The sequence below is a fragment of the Pongo abelii genome, chromosome 4 (genome assembly GCF_028885655.2).
Source record: "Pongo abelii isolate AG06213 chromosome 4, NHGRI_mPonAbe1-v2.0_pri, whole genome shotgun sequence".
Classification (NCBI taxonomy): Eukaryota; Metazoa; Chordata; class Mammalia; order Primates; family Hominidae; genus Pongo; species Pongo abelii.
The window spans coordinates 133,083,630-133,098,439 of NC_071989.2; the positions used below are offsets into that span (position 1 = coordinate 133,083,630).

Here is a 14,810-nt window from a genome sequence, read left to right on the forward strand (position 1 = left end):
CAAAGAAAGCAATTTTCTTCCATTCTAATTGCTATATACCCTGGAATATGTCAACATGATATTTAGTTAGTCTAAAAAAAATTAAGACATTGACCCATGCATATCCAGCTTTGAACACTGAATACCACTTGGCATTCTTTTTATTTATCTCTAGTCATTTTCCTTTCACCTTCCCCAAAGCATACTCCCAAATGTAACCATCTTCTTAATCTCACTCTCTATTTTTAAAACATCAGTGTAGACACATAGAAAATAAAAACTATCATTTGATAACCTGCTCTTTTTTAAAAACAGTTTCCAAATGTACAGTTGACACTTGAACAACTTGGGGGATGGGGTGTCAAACCCTGCCCAGTTAAAAATCCTCATATGACTTTTGATTCCTCCCAAAATTTACTAATAGTCAGCTATTGACTGGAATCCTTACTTATAACATAAGCAGGTGATTAACACATTCTGTATGTTATATGTATTATATACTGTATTCTTACAATGATGTAAGTTAGAGAAAAGCAAACATTAAGAAAATCATAAGGAAGATAAAATGTATTTACTATTCATTAAGTGGAAATGAATCATCATAAAGCTCTTTATCCTTGCCATCTTCACACTGAGTAGGCTGAGGAGGAGAATGAAGAGGAGGGGTTGGTCTTGCTGTCTCAGGGGTGGTAGAAGCAGAAAAAATATCCATGTATAAGTGGACTTGCAAAGTTCAAACTCATGCTGTTCAAGGGTCAACTGTACAAGAAAGTGCTGAAGCACAGTGCTAGCTACATGCAAAGCCACTAACAAATGTTAGTCCCTTAGTTTAAGAGAAGGCGTTTTCTAGCTTAGAGTAAGGAGTTTCGTAATGCACAGGAATCAGTGTTCTTTTTTCTTTAGGATTAACCATTCAACCTGTATGCACTCATCAGTTCCTTATTGTTTTCTCTCAGTTTTGGTTTTATCATTTGTTTCCATTTCTCTATTTTCAGGGTGTTTCTCTCTCTCTCTCGATTCTTCCTCATTACAGTCTTTCTTATCCAAACCTAGTCTTCATCCAGAGTTCCTATCTCAATGAAAGCACCATCATTCCTATCAGAAGTTTAGGTATTATCTGCCTTTCCTGCTCTTAACCATTTCACCTCCTCTGCAACCCCCCACCCCTGCATTTTGGGCTCAATGGGATGTGGGTTTGTGGCTGAAAAATGACTTTGCAGGTGGTGGTATGATGCTGCTTTTATTCGTGTGTTTGTCTTAATTTAGACTGTGTTCTAATGCAGGGATCCCCAACCCCCAGGCGGCAGACTGGTACCGGGCCTCACAGCAGGAGGTGAGGGGAAGGGAGCATTGCTACCTGAGCTCAGCCTCCTGTCAGGTCAGCCACGGCATTAGATTCTCATAGGAGCGTGAATCCTATCGTGAACTGTGAATGCAAAGGATCTAGGTTGCATGCTCCTCATGAGTATCTAATGCCTGATAACCCCAACCCAACCCTCCACCCTCACCTTCCCATCTGTGGAAAAACTGTCTTTTGAAAAACTGGTCCCTGTTCCCAAAAAGGTTGGGGACCACTGTTCTGAAGTTTTTTTGGGGGAAAGAAAACATTTAGAATGTGGGAGGGTGGGATTGGGGGTGGGAGAGATTCTTTCATAATTGCATTCTCATTTTTAGATTATTGCTCATATACTCTCACCTTTGGACTGGTCCTGAAAGAATTTCCCCATTGTAGGAGCTACATTTCCTTTATAACAATTATTTAGTGGTGACTGATGTTCCACTGGAAAAACACCATTCTCTTAATGAGACTGTCACTATTTCACAGTTCCTTTTGCTCTCTGTGTGGGACAAGGCCCAGGATGTCATACAGCCTGAGAGATTTCACTACCAAACAAAGCTTAACCACCATGGGCTGGCCTAGGGAAGCAAGAGTATGTTCGTAGTCAACTCAGAGTTACTGTGTTTCTGGGTGACCTGGAGCAATGTGACTTCATGTTTGGGGTGTTGTTGCTCACTCTAGATCTCTTCTTCACCCCAGGGAAGAACCTGACCCAAAAGGGCAGCAGGCAATAGATGAAAGGCTATACTAAGCCTTTCCCAGTCAGGTCAGCCAATTGAGTGCTGCATACATCCAAGCCGCCTTTAACATTTTCCTAGGTAAGTCAACACAAAATAGTTTTTCTTCTTTCTATATTCCTGTATTCTTTTCATTGTATAAGAGTATTTTATGGTGATAGAGGCAGGAGGCAGAGAAACTCTAGGCAAACATGGGCAGGTTCGCCCCACCTTCAAGCTGAAAAGCCTGAAACCCACGGTCCAAAGTGAGAACTTCTGTCCCTGTTTGCCACCTCTCTCCTGATTGGTTCTTTCTGAATAGTGTCTTTTTTTTTTTTTTTTTTTTTGAGATGGAGTCTTGTTCTGTCACCAAGGCTGGAGTGCACTGTCACAATCTTGGTTCACTGAAACCTCCACCTCCCGGATTCAAGCAATTCTCCTGCCTCAGCCTCCTGAGTATCTGGGACTACAGGTGCACGTCACCACACCTGGCTAATTTTTTGTATTTTTAGTAGAGAGAGGGTTTCACCATGTTGGCCAGGCTGGACTTGAACTCCTGGCCTCAGGTGATTTGCCTGCCTCAGCTTCCCAAAGTCCTGGGATTACAGGCATGAGCCACCCCACGCCCTGCCTCACATCCTGTGCCTACAAAGATCTGCAACTCAGCTGGTAGAGAGGAGAAGCAGCTGGACATCAAGGAGAGGCAACTTGACTTCAGGGACAATGGCTGGATGTTGGAGAGAGGCAACTTGACTTTGGAGGAGAGAAGCAGACAGACAACTTGACTTCAGGAGAGAGCAACCTGCACTTCCCATCCGCTTTCCAGCTCCCCTCTCCACTGGGAGTTGCTTTCATCACTCAATAATGTTTTCTGCATTCACCATCCTTCAATTCATCCACATGACCTCATTCTTCTTGGGCACCAGACAAGAATTCAGAACCACCAAATGCGGATACTCAGAAAGGCTGTCACACTGGCCCTTTGCCCTTGCTAGTGGAGGACAGCCGCCCCACGCAATGAGGAAAAAGGCTCACTGAGCTGATAACACTCTGCTGTTTGTGGGTGGCAGAGCTAAGAGAGCATTGTAATACACCTCTGGGGCCTTAGGGTCACAGGCACCCCCACCTGGACGTCACCGCAGGGCCTGCACAGAGTTTGCATCTGCTGTTGCCAAAGCAGCTAGCTGGTTCCCACGCTCCATTACCTACGTGCTCCCTCCAGCGGGGGTGGAGCATAGTGGACTGAGTAAATGGGGCACCCCTGTCATGAGTCCCATAAAGGGTTCAAGAGAATATCCTACATCAATGGGATACTGGAACATAGTTAAAAACTAAAGAAATCTAAATAAATTATGAACTCGAGTTAAAAACAAGAGCGTTTCTGCTTGGTCTCCATACCATCTATATTAATGAAATGAAATGCTGATCCTGCTGTTGTTTCCCACATTTTCTGTAAAATGGCATAGTTTTTCTTTTCTGGAGACGTTTGGAAGCTTGCAGTAAAACAATGGCCTAACCAACGGCCTAGTTTGCATGCCAGAGATCCGTGATCTCCTGACAACTCTCCTGTTCAGCTTCCCAGGTGCAGTGCTCAGTGCTGACTTCCAAATGTTGACTTATGCTGGAGAATATTAAATTGCAGTCTACTGAGGGCTCTGGGTCAATCCCTGCATTTACCTAAAAGACAACACGGTATTAGAAATCACTTCTACTCCTGAACCTTAATACCCCATTATTCTGATAATTAAACTTTTTTTTTTTTTAAATCACAGCTTTCCAGCTTTCTATTCCAAAAAATTATTTCAAGGACAAGACCTCTGTGTTTATTATTTCCATATACCTGGACAATAGCTGATGCTTGCTGAATGATGTTTAATTTTTATTTTTATTATTTTTTTTTGAGACAGAGTCGCACTCTGTTTTCCAGGCTGGAGTGCAGTGGTACGATCTCAGCTCACTGCAACCTCCACCCACTGGGTTCCAACGATTCTTCTGCCTCAGCCTCCCGAGTAGCTGGGATTATAGACGCCTGTTACCACGCCCAGTTAATTTTTTGTATTTTTAGCAGAGATGGTGTTTCACCATGTTGGTCAGGCTGGACTTGAACTCCTGGCCTCAAATGATCCACCCACCTTGGCCTCCCAAGGTGCTGGGATTACAGCGTGAGCCACGACACCTGGCCAGTGAGGGTTAATTTAAACTGCCCTCAATTTATTATCTGAGAAGTGCATACAAATAGGCAGAACGAAATAGCCAGTCAGCATAATGACATCACATTTCTTCTTTGAATGGCACTTAAGAAAAAGAATCTGTAGAACTCAGTTTGCAATGTCTCTAACCTGCTTTTGGAAAATGGACCCACCATCACTATGAGAACAAAAAAGAAGTGAGATGGTTGAAATTCAGATCCATCCAGATGAGGTGAGAAAAGGAAGAGCTGTTTTGCATCTTGCCCTTGTGCTGCCTCCTTTCATCATTAGTAATTCTAGCCTTCTCTTATCCGATCACACAGGGACACATGATCTGAATGCACCATGGAAAACTCCCCAAATGCAAAGGAAATTAAAGGGGCTCCCTACTCTTCGTCTATGCATGGAGAAGTTATGGACATTCTGAACCAAATCCACCTGTTCTACTTATTCAAATTTTGTCAGTATAAACATTTTTTTGTTCTCATTGTTCTAACACTATGTAGAGGAGATAATTTACATGAAAGTAATTATGTTGCTATATTTAGTAGTGCACTCTCTACCCATTCCTTAAATTGCTTTTATTTAAAACATTGAATGGGCTTTTAAAAACTTGGAACGTATGTGTATAGTACTATTTAAAACATGACATCTAGAAAGCAGCCCTATTTTGATAGTTTGTGTACCTCATAGCTTTTGGGGAAGAGCAGAAGAGAAAAAATATCTCTAAACTTCCTTTTTAAACAATGTATTGAGGCCGGGTGCAGTGGATCACGCCTGTAATCCCAGCACTTTGGGAGGCTGAGGCGGGCGGATCACCTGAGGTCAGGAGTTCGAGACCAGCCTGGCCAACATGGTGAAGCTCTGTCTCTACTAAAAATACAAAATTAGCTGGGCGTGGTGGTGCATGCCTGTAATCCTAGCTACTCAAGAGGCTGAGGCAGGAGAATCACTTGAGCCTGGGAGGCGGAGATTGCAAAGAGCCAAGATCGCACCATTGCACTCCAGCCTGGGTGACAAGAGTGACACTCTGTCTCAAACAACAACAACAACAACAACAAAAAACACCAATGTATTGCGACAGAGGAAAAATATCATTTCCTCACCCATTGCTAAGTTCATGGTGAGACCTCTATAATGAAAGATGGATTAAAGAAAAGGATAGACTTATTTAATACAAGTTTTATGTGACACGGGAGCCTTCATACGGAAATGAAGACCTGAAGAAACAGGTAAACCAGTGTTTTTTTTTTTTTTAAAGACAGCGTCTTGCTTTGTTGCCCAGGCTGGAGTGCAGTGGTGTGATTTTGGTATCTGTGGGCATCTTGGAATGAATTCTCCATGGACACCAAGGGACAACTGTATTTTAGTATACATCTCTAAAAGACAAGGACTCTTTCTCTTTATTTTATTTTATTTTTTTTGAGACGGAGTCTTGCTCTGTTGCCAGGCTAGAATGCCGTGGCATGATCTTGGCTCACTGCAACCTCTGCCTCCCAGGTTTGAACCTGAGATTTTCCTGCCTCAGCCTCCTGAGTAGCTGGGATTACAGGCACATGCCACCACACCCAGCTAATTTTTGTATTTTTAGTAGAGACGGGGTTTCACCATGTTGGTCAGGCTGGTCTCGAACTCCTGACCTCGTGATCCACCCGCCTCGGCCTCCCAAAGTTCTGGGATTACAGGCGTGAGCCACCACGCCTGGCCAACCTGTGTATGTTTTAATGCTAAGCTGGATGAGTAAGTGGATAGTTGTGAAGAAGTATGATTGGGTTAAAAAGTATGATCTAATGGTAATAAACTTGGGGGCGGGAAACTTAGCAACATCTGCTTCAGATTCTTTTCTATGTCCCTATGCCTTCAGAGATAAAGATGTTCCTTTCCTTTATGTGTAGGCAGGGAAACTCTGACGTGAGTGTCTTAATGACCCGCTTCATGGAAAGGTTAAAAAATCCTTCCTAGGTTTTAGGACCTGCATCAGAAGAGAAGGGTGGGAGACGGTCTGAGATACTTTCTTGCTTCTACTATTTTCTCAAATTCTTTCAGTTTAAAATATTTAATATGCCAAGGCACCATATCTTGGGTGTAATGTGTCTTGAACCCTAGCAATGTACTCTTAGAAGGAAGCTTCTATTTTATTGGCTTTCTCTTCCCACAAGCAAATGATTATTTTCATTTTCTTTATATATTTTGCCCAGCTACCAGTGGCGGTTTCAAAAAAAAATCTGACATTGATTTATTTTTCTTCTTCCCTCAGGTTAAAACAATGAAAAGAAAGCAACTATTCTGTTGGACTGAACAATTTATTTGAAACTTTGACTTCACAAAGACTCAAGTAGCATTCTTTCATTTGTTTCATGGTGTTAGTTGGTTTAACCTTTTTTGACTTGTCCAAGCACAGTGAATTCACTGCCCACAGGGAGTTTGCTGACCATCTGCTCTATGTCATGTAGAAAAGCCATAGGGCCTTTCTTCCTTTGCTGGTGTCCTTAGTTCCAGAAGGATTTAGTCAAGATAAAATTGCCTCCCATCTTGAGTTGATGTGTTTGAATGTAAGAGAGTTACCTTTGGAGGGGAAAAGAAATAACTTTTTTTTTTAATCTATCATTAAGTTCATGGCTTGGGCCCTAATAGCAAAAGACGGATTAACAAGAGAAAAGCATACACATTTATTTAATGTAAGTTTTATTGACATGAGAGCATTCATAAAGAAATGAAGGCCCAAAGAAATAGACAAACTTGGAGATTTTTATGCTGAGGTTTGATTAAGTGTGATTGGACAACAAAAGGGCATGATCTAATGGTAATAAAAATTAAGAATTAAGGGGGAATTAAGCAAGATCTGTTTGTTCATATTCTTCTCTGTGTCCCCGTGTCCTCAGAGGTAAGGATGGTCCTTTTCTCTGTGTTTGAAAGGATATTTTTTGAATGAGGGTTTCATGCACTGCTCCATGGAAGAAGAGTGAGGGGAAAAGGAGAATGGCTTTTCTGCTTCTGCTGTTTTCTCAAATGCCATGATGCCATATTTGGGGGGCAGCATGTCCTGAACCCCATTACCTTGTTTCTTTCAAAAGCAATTCCAGATTAGTATCTTGAAGGGTTATAAAGCTTCACTAAATAGAATGTCTATTACACCCTGACCCTCTGGAGGCCTTCTTTCCTCCATCTGCATTATCAATCTCTGGTGATTCTCACAATCGTCCTAGAACCTCCGAAGAGTTCTCCACTTTTATTTTCTTTTTCACATTTCATTTTAGTTGCTGAGCTAAGCCTGAATTGGCGTTTCCATAAATTCCCCTTTCATAGCTATAAATAATTATATTTCCCTTAGTCCAGTCTACTTATAACGTTGTGGTTTTAAAAAAATAAATTAAAATTTAAAAAGACTTCAATTTGGGCTTTCAACTTATCATTTTATGTATTTTCAATTTTTGTGGAGGGAGAGAAGTGTAGAAGAGAGGAAAATAAAGCCAAAGTATAAAACTGCAGGAACAGTGTGTATGAGAGCATTTTCCACCATTATAATGGAACTAGAACACATATGCCCTGAAAAGTTAGAAAAAAAAAAGACCACATTAGATTTCCAGTGGAGGCAGCAGCAGAGCTTTAGAAATAAAGCTTCTTTTTACTCCTACTCTTTATGGGCATGGGTTTAAAATGGTATTTTTATTAACAAAGTAGTTCTATCAGGGAGGCATCCTTGGCATGCCAGTGCACCAGCTGATTCCCCTCTTAGTCTCTATTTCTAGTCTTCCTTATCCTATTCTTCCCTATTTTTATTTCTCTAGTTCCCATTTTTTCCTTTTGACCTTCCTGTCCCTGCAATGTGCACATTGGTTCTTAGCCCTTGGTGAACCAAACTCTTAACAGTTTCATGACTCTTAAACCACATCAAGAAAATCACAAAAGATTCCTTAAAGGATCAGGAAGTGTTACTGTATCTATAAAGACTGCACATAGCTGAATTTCTAGGTCCCCTCAAATCTGAATTTCAACCTCAAAAAGCAGTTGAACAGGTCCTCTATTTGTTTAGTGCATTTATTAGATGGCTTGATGCAGGTCAAAGGGGGTGTGATTCTATTTTGAAAGTATCTCAGGTGATTTTTGTTCACACCCAGGCCCCCACTGACATTTTTTCCTAGATATCCATTGAAAAATCAGAAATTACAATGAAATGCTGTATTCCACATGAAGCTGTAGGGGAGCAAAAATATCTTTTCCTCACTCATTGCTAGGTTCATGGCTAAGATCCCTATAACAAAAGATGGACCAACAAGAGAAAAATAAATAAATTTATTTGAGTTTTATGTGACGTGAGAGCCTTCCTAAGGTAATGAAGACCTGAAGAAACAGGTAAACCTGTGTATTTTTTATGCTGGATTTAATACGTAGATAATTGCAGAGAAGTATGATTGGATTAAAAAGTATGATCTGATGATGATAATATACTAGGGAGACTTAGCGAGGCCTGTTTTCTTAGATTCTTCTCTGTATCCCTGTGTCTTCAGAGATAAGGATGTTCCTTTCCTCCAGGCATAGGAGGCAGCCTCTCACATGCGGGTCTTATGTTCTGCTTCAGGGAAAGATAAAAAAATCCTTTCTAGGTTTTTTGACCTTCCTTCCTTCAGGAAGGAAGGGTGGGAGAAGGTCAGATAGACCTTCCTGTTTCTGCCGTCTTCTCACATTCCTTCAGATTAAAATACTTAGTATGCAAGATGTCATATTTTGGGGGAATGGTTTCTGAACCCCATCAAAGCTATTTTCATTGCAGAAAAAAAAAACTGCTTCAATGGGAAACTATGCATCATCTGGTACAGTACACCCTTCCTATTATCTGATTCTAGCCTTTCATTGTCTTTGAGTTATCTTACAACCCTGTATCTTGTAGGTAACTGATAGACATGCACATTCTGCCCTGTCTAATATAGGTTCAATTGACTTCCTCCCCCTACCCCTGGAAAAACTGGTTTTATTCCATTTGCATGCTAATTTCAATACTCCTGATCTTTAAATATGTCTCTTCACATTCTCTTGAACCGGTTATAATATCTTCCGCATTCCGTCTTTGATTAATGGCTAGTATCAAATCTTTAACATGTTCATTTTTATATCTGTATGAGGGTTGTGATTTCACCCTTCTTTTGAAAATTATCTTGTAATGCCATTCTCCCTAGCCTTTATTCATTATTCTTTTCCTAACTCTGATAGTTCTTTTTATTTTTAGAGAGGGTGATTATGCTTCTTGAATTCCGCATTTGATGAGCATAAATATTTTTACAGGCATGATGGGCCACAACATTTGGAATTGGGATGTCCCAGAAAATCTGATATGTGTGACTGTACAACAATATTTCTCATAGAACTATAGAGATGGAAAAGGTCTTAAGTTCTTCTTGTCTCCTTCATTACAGGAACAAGACTAATAAAAATCCAGAGAAATGGAGAATTTTTTCAAGATTGCAGAGATTTTGAGTAGTAACAGAATTGTGTATGAACCTGCTGGGACTCAGAACACGATATCCAAAGTATGGTGCTTTGGCATGCTGACTACTTTGAACTAAAGGAGATTGAAAGGCCTCTGAAGCAAGGTCTCTCTGAGCTTCTCCTGCTCCGCTGTCCCTCACTTCTTTTTAGTGAGCCATAGAAACCAGAATTCTTCTCCCCCAAAGCAAGCCATAAATCTTAGAAAGGTGACTCCCTCTCTTCTCCCTTGAAGACTACCATTCCATAAGGGTCCTATACCATACCTGGGAGGAAGAAATGTTACACAGAGAGGCCAAAAAGAATCTAAACAGACAGGCCTTGCTGGGCTTCTACCATTCCCAGTCTATTACCATTAGATCATACTCTTTGTCCAATCACATTTCCATATGCCTTGTCCATTCTTCATTAAATCTAAGCATAAGAATAAACAGCTTTCCTTGGGTCTTTGGGTCTTCTTTTCTGAAGGTTCCCATGTTATGTAAAACTTTGATTGAATACGTTTGCTATGCTTTTGTCTCATTAATCTCTTTTGTTATAGGAGTGTCCCTTACAATGGATGAGGAAAGTTATTATACCTTTTCTCCCTTGCAAACCCAAGTCTGGCTAATTCCGGATTCCAGGGTCTTTTTTTACTACAGTAAACTCTTTCTAAAGTGGGGCTAATAATATGAACCTAAAAATTAATGTAACAGTTAAATGACGTCTGAATCTGAAGAACCTAACACCATGCCTCACTCATAGCAGAGGCTTCTGGTGTTCTCTCTCAATGAATACAATGAAATGAGAAAGCAAATGGCACCATTTCTGTGTCTGCTTGGTCAGCTAGTCTCATTAACTCATAGGCACACTTCACATCTCATTTATGTTTCCCAGAATGATTAGACACATAATAAATGCTCGATAAAATTTTGTTGAATAGAATTGATTTGAGCAGAATGAGCAGTTATGTGAAGGAACCACAGCTGATTTTAAACAAAGACTCTTTTAACTGTAGAGCTTGAAGGGAGAGCATGTTCTCATTATGGTTGATCCTTACATCAACCAGAAATTCTAAAAATAATCAAACTAGATTTTTAGTGAATGATTTATCATCTAGAGCAATTGTGTTTTCTTTTAAATTTAAATTTAAGTTTTTTCTCTTTTTAGAGACAGGGTCCTGCTCTGTCTCCCAGGCTGGAGTTCAGTGGTACAATCATAATTCATTGCGGCCTGCAAATCCTGGGCTCAAGCAATCCTCCTGCCTCAGCCTCCCAAGTAGCTAGGACTACAGGTACACACCACCTCACCTGGCTAATTTTTATTTTTATTTTTTGTAGAGAAGGAGTCTTTCTTTGTTGCTCAGGCTGGTCTTGAACTCTTGGCTTCAAGTGATCTTCCCACCTGGGGCTCCCAATGTGTGGGGATTTCAGGCTTGAGCCACCACCCACCCAGCTGCAATTGCAACCAAATATCCCAACCTACTTTCTGCTGAAAATCACCCCACATTCCTCTTTACATATAAATATTATCACAAATCCCTTTGAATGAGCAACTGCCTGTTTTAGGAAATCAGTGACTTTACTTATATTGGTTACTGCTTCCTTCCTCAGCAAATATTCCCAGGTCGATGTTCAGTTCAGGCGGATGATGCTGGGCAGTATTCGCAAAGGCCCTCTATAGTATAGATGCCTGAGAGCTCTTTAGGCTGTGTGCTAACAATATTTTGATATACTCTGTTTTTCTCCCCGCTAGCTGTTTCCTTTACTGCCTGAGCTGTTTGGTCATGTCTGAACTGCTGCTGATGAAGCCTTTTCTGGCAGGTTGCCCGGGGAGCAGTTCTCCTGTAGATTCCGCCTCTCTCCAGGAGTTGCCTGCCTTCAGTATAATGGGCAACATTGAAAGCAGCAAGGCGTTCGGTCGACAAGGTCAGAGTGCCTTTCATTCCTGCAATAATCAACCAGTGCAGCTCTTCCTCAGACCTGGGGAGAGAGAAGATAGAGGTCAAAAGAGCAATTACATTTCACATTGACTCCAGAAAAGGCTTGGATCACAAGACTGAAAAGAAAAACGGATTCTAGCCTCATTCTTATCCATTCTTTTTCTGGTCATTTTTGTTATTAACACTGCCCTGAAACCATAACAAGTTTTAGCTTGATGACGTGAAAAACGCATTTTCCGCCTGCAGATGAGATCTTTCTTCTTAGACATTTAGCACTGTCAGCATATTGCAAAAGAATGCAAATGAGCTGCAGGATCTATAACCAGAGACAGTAAGCAAAGGCCATTAATTATGTTTTTAAAAAATGTTAACCCTAGCAGACTGTATAACAAGCAATTGTGCTAATTTCAATCTGTAATCAGTCCCAACATTAGCATAACTTTATTTATTTAGCATTAAGGCAACAATTTAGAGAATATAATTTAGTTGGAAATGCCAGTAATTTTGCAGTGGCAGATTGTTGTTACAAAGCTACCTCTATTTGACCTTACAGCTGCCAGGACTAATTACTTTAATTGCATTAATTACACTGACCATTCTGGTGTTTAATGTAGTTGCTGTTACTCTTTAACCATTGAGCAGATCAGCCTGGCTGAATTTTCAGTAAAATGGGCCAATGCTCCTTTCTAAATCTCCTTTGATTCTTTTCTGCATTTTGAGAGCCCAGATAATTCACAGATTACCAGTATTCTCACTGAGACCATGAATTCTGAGGAGAGCTCTTGAAGGAAATAAAAACCTGTACTATATTACTGTATTTCTTAATGGATTCTTATTGCTCACTGCTGGCTCAATTAAAGTACAATTAGTTCAGTAATGACAAAGAAATGTGTAAGAAATGTTTGTGTCAGTTTCGACAGTAGATTAAAACTCCTTTATTTCACATTTTGGAATGAATTCCTGTGAACAAGTCTGTATTCTTATTTCTGCCTTATAGACTGAACCCATAGCTTTCCCTAGGATTGGACTCAACATAAATTGAAATACACAGCTATGTCCTAATTTAAGATCTATGGCTTTGGGAATCTATAAAATAGGTATTTCCTCCTGACAAAGGAAAGTTTCACAGGACATTTAATAAATACTTTACTACCAGTGATACATCTATTAGTCAAAATGAAGAGCACTTGAAATATCCTTTTTTTTTTTTTTTTTTTTTGGGGACGGAGTTTCGCTCTTGTTGCCCAGGCTGGAGTGCAATGGCACGATCTTGGCTCACCACAACCTCTGCCTCCTGGGTTCAAGCGATTCTCCTGCCTCAGCCTCTCAAGTAGCTGGGATTACAGGCATGCGTCACCATGCCCGGCTAAATTTGTATTTTTAGTAGAGACAGGGTTTCTCCATGTTGATCAGGCTGGTCTCGAACTCCCGACCTCAGATGATCCGCCTGCCTCGGCCTCCCAAAGTGCTGAGATTACTGGAGTGAGCCACGGCGCCCGGCCTGAAATATCCATTTTTATACATGAAATTATGGGCTTCTGGGGCTTGGGCATGGTAGCTCATGCCTGTAATCCCACCACTTTGGGAGGCTGAGGCGGGAGGATCGCTTCAAACCAGGAGCTTGAGACCAACCTGGGCAACATAGAAAGATCATGCCTCTACAAAAAATAAAAATAAAAAATAAAGAATTAGCTGGGCGTGGTGGCCACACCTGTAGACCTAGCTACTCAGTAGGCTGAGGTAGGAGGATTACTTGAGTTCAGGAGGTCGAAGTTACAGTGAGCTATGATCATGCACTCAAAACTGGGCAACAGAGCGAGACCCTGTCACCATATATATATATACATATATATATACATATATATGTGTATATATATATGTATATACTCCGAAAGTCAGAAAAACTAGACTCAACCAGTTCATCTGTCTACTGAAAGCAGGCAGCAGCTCCCCCTTGCTTCTTCCAGATGATCCTCTAATCTCTGGTTAAACATTTTAACTTTTTTAATTTTTAATTTTATTTTATTATTATAATTTTTTTTGAGAAAGCCAGCTGACTTTTTATTGCTTTGGGGGCAGGGGCTCAGGAGCTCTTGGTGGGGTGGGTCCGCTTCCTCTTCACCATTACAGGCTTCTGGCTGTGCAGGGCGCTGGCCCTGCGGATGGCAGCCATGCGCAGGTCAGGGCCTACTTGTTCTTGAGTATCATGTGTCTGATGCGACTGAGCGTGGCGCGAGCATTCTTGTTGATGGTGTTCCGCACATAGCAGGTAGCCGGCTTCCGCTGGCTGGATCTCCGCTTCATGACCACCACACCTCTGCTGTCGGCTGCAGGCTCCACGCCCACAGTCTTGCGGTCAATCAGCCCTTTGTAGCGGAAGGAGTTGCGGGCCTTCAAGTTACTGGGCTCTGTGCTGTCTGTCTACCTATTCCTCTTGATCAGGAAACGAGCAGTTCCGCACGACCATCCATTGCAGATGCGCAGACATGGCGGCGGCTCCTCTCACAGCGGCCTCAGGGGCTATTTAAAAGGTAACACAGATTATTTTGTTCAACGATTTGAATTCCGAAACATTCTTTAATATAACAATATATATCTATCTGTTTTATTATAACTATTATTCACTGGATAATAATATTAATAATAACCAACATGCATTGAGTGACTGCTATGTTCCAGGCACTGTTTTAGGCACTTGATGCGTATTAATTCATTTCATCCTCCCAACAATTCTATGCAGTTATTATTATTAATGTTATTATACATAAAAGGTAATGTAATTCATAGTAGGGCCGGAATTTTAACCCTCATATTTGGGTCTAGAGCTTCTGAGCTTGACCTTCATGCTAAGATTGCCTCAGAATTGGATGACATTCTTCCTCTAAGGCTACACAGAATTGATAACCAGATTTCCTGCTACGTCAGTTAACTCCTAGCTAGCCATCTTTGATTCCTCATCTGGCAGAATTCAGTTTGGCAACATTTTTCTTTAAAGTGAGGCACCCTGGTCTGAATACAATTTTCACACTCCGAACATGCAGAGTATTTCTTCAGGCTAAGCTCTACTCGTCTGAAGTTCTCAGCCCACATGTCACTTCCTTCTCCTGACCCCCCTGTCGGCCTTAGGGAGCCTCAGCATCAGCTCTGGTGGTACCACAAGGCTTTCTTTGCTGGCATTAACACCC

General features: G+C 41.1%; 1 long non-coding RNA gene and 1 pseudogene across 2 annotated transcripts in view; one reads left to right on the forward strand and one right to left on the reverse strand.

The window, feature by feature from the left end:
- Positions 1-12,501, forward strand: part of LOC129059522 (uncharacterized) — a 45,904-nt gene extending 33,403 nt beyond the window's left edge. Inside the window, exons 3-6 of one of the 2 annotated variants that reach the window (XR_010140019.1) lie at positions 2,023-2,136; positions 4,547-4,683; positions 9,635-9,913; positions 11,439-12,501. This is a non-coding gene — a long non-coding RNA (uncharacterized LOC129059522). The remainder of the gene's footprint in view (positions 1-2,022; positions 2,137-4,546; positions 4,684-9,634; positions 9,914-11,438) is intronic. The other variant, XR_008525481.1, reaches the window with a different exon arrangement.
- Positions 12,502-13,708: 1,207 nt separating this feature from the next.
- On the reverse strand, positions 13,709-14,131 carry LOC100461346 (large ribosomal subunit protein eL28-like; annotated as a pseudogene).
- Between the last annotated feature and the right edge of the window lie 679 nt (positions 14,132-14,810).